Raw genomic sequence first — 6,259 nt, 5'->3', positions numbered from 1 at the left:
TAGTTTAACTATGAACAAACACCTTTTCTCATAATTTTTAGAATTATTTTCTCTAATGACATTTCCCTATCTCTACAGAAGGAAGTATTTAGATACCAAAAGACATGAATACTATTTTGGGAATTTATTTTTTCCTATTAACTTTCCTTCTTTGCTAAAACACTTTTTTAAAATGACCTATTAAATATGAGCTTCAAATTGTTCCTTTGGGACTTTTCCTGAAGACAAGCTTTTGGACTAGTTTTGTCAAATCGTATCTGAAAAATCCTCACAACTGATGGCATTTTAAAAACAGACACTAAAAAAAAGAAATAGTCTTATTTTCTGGTTGAAGTCAATAAAGAAGGAAATGAGGTTCTCGCTCTTTCCTCCCACCGTGGCTTCTGTGGTGTTACTCTCTCATTTCTCAGTATTTCCTCTTTTAGGAGGGATTATGTGTTTTATGATGGATGCAATGTTAATGGTTTCCCTTGGCTAATTGTTCAGCTTTCTATGCCACCGGGACCAAATTAACAGGGTTGGTTCTCTGGATCTGTTCCTCACAGGGGGACAAATAAATCCATCCCTATAGTCCTTGTCTGTAACCACTCATTCTTCTCACTGATCCCTCTACCCCATGGGAGAATATATTAGTTAGGACATATTAAGGTAAGCTGAAGTAACAAATTAAGCCCCTAACATTAGTAGTTTAATAAAATAAAGATTTTTTTTTCCTCACAATTCAAGTTCAGTGAAGGTCAATAGTGATGGTGTGGGATTCTGATCCACATAGTTGCTCAGAGACCCACTCTGGCTGAGCCACCATCACCTTGTAATACTTCCATTTCAAAATTTGGTTGGTTGCATGACTGTTTCAGCAGTGGAAGAACAAACTGGAGGGTTGTGTGTTGGCTTTTAATGCTTTGACTTATGAGTGACACACATTCTTCTGCTCACTGCCCATTGGTCAGAAATAGTCCCACCAACCTTCATATGTAACCATCAGGAGCTGTCCATATGGAGGGGCATATGGATATTTGGTGAACAATAAATGTCTCCAGTGTGATATTCCCTTTCAGTCATTATTAGTTTCTTCTCTCTTTACATATGTAGAGTATTTCCTCAACGGACACAAAGTTTCATCCAGTTATTGCATTAAGCTCAAAATAATACATATTGGTCTCTATTAGGTCTGAATGCATTAGAATCCTCTGAACTAAAAGATAAATATAATTTGAAGTAGTGTGAAATGGACAGGATAACTATTCAGAAATAGGAAAATGGAAGACATAGCAGTCACTGGTCTGTAGTGATTCTGAAATCCCCACTGGCAGACACTGGGAGGGCCCTCTATCCCTACCCTGGATCAGAACGTTCAGTGACTAGTCTTAGCTCCTCTGCAAAGCTTCTTTGCTTTTTTGTTCATTGTTCCACTGGCCCTGACTGTGCCCCTTGTGGGGTTCATCTTTTTCTTTATCTTCTTTGTCCAATTCTGAAGCAGACATTGAATAATATTAACTTTTTAGAGAGTGTGTGGCTTTTGAAGACTAATTCCTATCCCTTGAAGTTTGGAAGCCTGAGTCAGTTTATATCACTAATAGTCACAAGTTTGCAGTTTTCTTGGTACAACTCTCTCTCTCTTTCTCTAGGGTTGGTAGAGCCAGTTGAGACTTTATTTTGGAAAAAAACACTTGATTTGGCTTTTAGTTGGGGGCATGGGTAAGAGGCAGTCCCCAGACAGTAAACTCCTTCACCCCAAGGGTGAGTTGAAGATTGGGGCTGAGCCTCAGGCAGGTCTCCTGTGTCCACTGCTCCTCTGCAAGGCTCCTTTCCCACAGGCTCGAGGACAGGAGGGTCTGCAGTAGTCTTTCATGTGAATAAGACATCAGACTCAGAAACCAGCTTCCCTTGGAAGGTCTCAATCTCCTTCACAACCACTGTCTTGGAGGAGCTGGTGCTGGTGTAGCTGAAGGAGTCATACCCCTGTCAGAACCTAAGTTGGCCTGGAAGCCCAGTCCATAGTTGAGGTTCCCATAAGTTAGGCTCAGCACTCCTGAGTAGCCGCTGGTGGTCTTGGTATGGATACTCATGTTCTGCGTCCCAGACTCCAACTCTATCCGGTTCTCCTCGCCCTCCAGCAGCCTGTAGTAGGTGGCAATCTCCATGTCTAAGGTCAGCTTGAGATTCATAAGTTCCTGATACTCACATAGCTGCTGGTCCATGTCCTGCTTGGCAGCCCTCAGAGTGGCTTCCAGCTCAACCACTTTGGCCTGAGCTCCCCACACTTGGCATCAGCAACGGTGGCCTTCAGGAAAGCCCTCTGGCCTTTGAGGCCCTCAATCTCGGCTTGGAGTGGGCTGATGTTTCAGTTCCTTTCAGAAATCTCAGTCTTCCTGTGATGCAGGTCATCCAAGTGCTGCCCAGCCAACGTTTGCAGCTTCTTATATTTGACCTGGTACATGGTCTCGGCCTTGGCCTGGCTGCAGTTGGCGATCTTGACTGGACCTTGACCTCAGCAATGATGCCTCCAGGTCCAGGGTGTGGTTGTTGTCCATGGACAGCACCACAGACATGTCAGAGATTTGGACCTGCAGCTCACAAATCTCCTCTTCATACAGCTGCCTGTAGAAGTTGATCTCAACGGTCAGTCCTTCCAGGTGGGATCCAGCTCTACCTTGTTCATGTAAACTTCATCCACATCCGTCTTGATGAGGACAAATTCATTGTCAATCTCTGTGCTCTTGTTGATCTCATCCTCATCCTTATTCTTCAAGTACTCCACCAGCCCCTGCATATTGCCAAACTCTGCCTCGAGCCTCAGTTTCTCAGCTGCCATGGAAGGTTGTTGATGTAGCTCTGAATATGTTGTCCATGTTACTGTGAGTCATCTTCTCCTTCTCCACTTGGTCTTCAGAATCTTATCCTTCTGCTCCAGGCTCCGCACCTTATCAACAAAGGAGGCAAACTTGTTGAGGCTCTTGATCTGCTCCTTCTCCTGGTTGCACATAGACTGGGGTCCACCTCCAGCTTCAGGGGACTCAGCATGCTTTGTTTCACTTGGACAACTGTGATGCTCCCCATGCTCCCAGCCCCGCCATAGCCCCTGTTCCGATTCATGTTGGTGCCCAGGCGATCCGGGAGCCATGCCCACCCAGAAAAAGGCCAAGGAGCTGATGCAGGTGCAGGGCCCACTTGAGTAGGAGTAGCTGCTGAAGGCCTGGGGGCCAGGGATAGACACCCGTAGGTTTTCTGGGTCTCCCTTATGGTGGAGGTTGGAATGGAGGCAAGGGGGCCAAACCAAGCAGAGATTTGAGGAGACAAAAAGCTGCTTGGTAAAACTCTCTTGAACACTTAATAAACTTGTATTTAAATGGAGTCAGTGATACAATCTGGTAATTGAACAGACAGTTATGTTTGGGACTTTTCTGCTATATTTCTTTGCTTTTCTTTCCTCACATATTCATCACAAACTCTCTTTTACTTGAATTAATGTTGGTAAATACATTGAATCCATCTAGAACAATAAGTGCTTTGATACTTTTAATCTGCTATTCCCCTGAAGCATTTCAATCCATCCATAGGTTTTATTGAGCTTTATTTGCTCAGTTTTTAATCTTTTACAGTTTAGGTTTTAAAAGCAATTGGCTTATATAACCAACTAGAGGCCTGATGCACAAAATTTATGCAAGAGTAGGCCTTCCTTCCCCCGGCTGCCAGCACCGGCTTCCCTCTGGCACCCAGGACCCAAGCTTCCCTCGAAGCCCTGGCTAATTAACATATTACGCTTTTATTATTATAGATAGGGCCCTGAATTTTGGGACATTCTATTTTCTCTTTCATATCTTCTTATAATCAGTAAATTCTTTCCTGATATTATCTTTTTTTCCTGGTATTTACATGCCAGACTCGATGAAAAATAACCAACATACACACAATTTTTCCCCAACCTCTTCTCGTAGAGCTCCCTGTGCAGTACTCAGTTGTTTGTTTTCCAAATTACTTCATGTAACTACTTACCAAATATTGTGCCAATGAAGAATAAGGATGACCATATTTTTAGCCTCTGATATCAGTTTCCTTGCTTTCTGCTATGTGACCACTAGGCCAGTGACATATGTTAAGTTTTTATTATGGCAACACAGTAACATAACATAACCTGGAAGGAATTCTGCATTAATTAGATAGATTTCACTGTGTTAATAAATTTACTCTGAGATATCAGTGGCTTAACACAGCACTGATTTATTACTTGCCAATACTAGATGTCCAAAAAGCATAAGGCCCTGTACAATGTAGTTATTAACAGACCCAGGCTGACCTAGGCTCTTTCATCTTATAATGTCACTATTTCAGCCTATGACCTTATAGCTGTTTCAGAAGGGGAAGAGGAAGCTATCTACTGGCTCTTAAAGGTCAGGGAGGTGGGAAATACAAAAAAACAGAGAGGTATTTGCTTAGTAGTAAATATCTCTGTGGAATACAGAAGGGCTCTTACTTAATATTAGACTAACATAGGAGACAGAAGATATCTAGGGATTAAAAACATTACTGACAAATACTATATGATCAGTGATTTTATTTCTCCTTTTCTAAGAGTATATTCTTATATCAATAGTAATACAGAAAAAGTTCTCCATATTTAGCATCATACATGCTCTCCCTCCCCACCCACCCCAACTTCCTTGGGATTAAATAATAGCAAACAGAATTTTATAAAATATTTCCATTTTTATCTTTAAAGTTAGAGGTCGTGGAGATAAGTAGAAGGAAGACTACATCCTCTTCTAAGCTATTTCCTCCTCCAGTCAAAGGAAGGATAAACTTTTAGAAGCAATTTGAGAGGTAATCTCATTCAAATTCCTTATTTTAAAAGGTAAGAAGAGAGAGAGAGACTGACTTACTAAAAGTTACCCCACTAGTTATCGTCAGGAACTGTGAACAGTCTAAAATGTTACCCAACTCTCAGGCTAACAAGCTTATGTCCCACCACTTCACAGATGTTGGTAGAAGACATGATACTGCTGCATCAGAGACAAAGTACTTCATTACTCAAAAAAAAAAAAAAAATAGCCTGCATTTCATGTTCATGTGAGTTGTTTCTCTATGTTCCCTGAGACCTGTGCAGGTGGGCCCAGATGAGCACTTGCACACACAGTGAGTTGTGTTACCGGAAAACACTGAGCTCGGGACTGGGGGAATTCACTACTGGAGAAAGGCATTACCTCATTTTTCAAGGCTGCTTACTGCAATGATGACCCCGATAAATGACCCAACCTGGGCCATTAGGGCCTTTCATTTTTGGCATACCTAGCATGAATGTGGAGACATGCTTGAACTTCCAAAAGTTGGTATCAGAGTTAAGACTAGAACCAGCTCTCTAAAAAATGTTTAATATTTTCTTCTGATTGATAGATTAGCATTAGGATCAAATCTATTGACCCTTAATTATTTAATTTATGGTAAGACTTAGTCAAGGACCAACAAATTTGTGCCAGCAAATCCTGAATTACAGGAAATTAGTCTTTGGAATATATTATTATTTTACTTTTAATTTATTCTCACTAGTCAACAACATTTATGAATCTCCTACTCTGTGCCAACTGGGACTTGGGGGTGTGGGTTAAACAACAAATTAGAAGTCTTGACCTCACAGTGCTTATAAGACCCATGCATAAGAAAGTGAAAAACAAAAATGAAGAAGCATATGCTAAGAGTGAAATGAGAAGAACAGAGTATAAGTTTATTGGATCCCAGAAAAGTTTGGACATTTCTGGCTAGCTGTGGTCAGGAAGGATTCATGGATAAAATGGAGAAAGGAAAATTGTTCTTAGAGAAGGGGGAGAACAATGAGTTCCATCACTCTTTATATTCTCTCTGATTTTAAAAGTAAACATTAAAAGATACTCTTTAATGGCAACCATATAGGCATTTTTCTCATCTGTTTTATTCACTGCTCAATCTTCAGTTCTTTGAAAAATGCCTTGCCCATGTTAGAAACTCATAAAAACACAATCAGTAAATGATGGTTGGAGGTGTGCATGGTTTGTACTACTTGTCTTTAACATTTATCTTTTACACAACCCCCACATTCACACAACATACAGTCTATATATAGACAGTTACTTATTCACTGAATTGGGTCTTTCATATGGTTCTGATGAAATATAATTTCAGCTGCAATGTAATTTGATTCTGGCCCTTGGGAAAAGGACCTGATTTTAGTGTGGCAGTAGAGGGAGGTTTTTTAGCCAGCTCCAAATCTTCCTCAGTGTACCCAAAT

General features: G+C 41.0%; 1 pseudogene; it reads right to left on the bottom strand.

Moving 5' to 3' along the window:
* Positions 1 to 1,848: 1,848 nt before the first annotated feature.
* LOC132233055 (keratin, type II cytoskeletal 8-like) overlaps positions 1,849 to 6,259 on the bottom strand; it is a 68,597-nt pseudogene continuing 64,186 nt past the window's right edge.

The sequence above is a fragment of the Myotis daubentonii genome, chromosome 1 (assembly GCF_963259705.1).
Source record: "Myotis daubentonii chromosome 1, mMyoDau2.1, whole genome shotgun sequence".
Taxonomy (NCBI): Eukaryota; Metazoa; Chordata; class Mammalia; order Chiroptera; family Vespertilionidae; genus Myotis; species Myotis daubentonii.
Note: the sequence above shows the minus strand (reverse complement) of the source record. Positions and strands in the feature narration are given on the sequence as shown.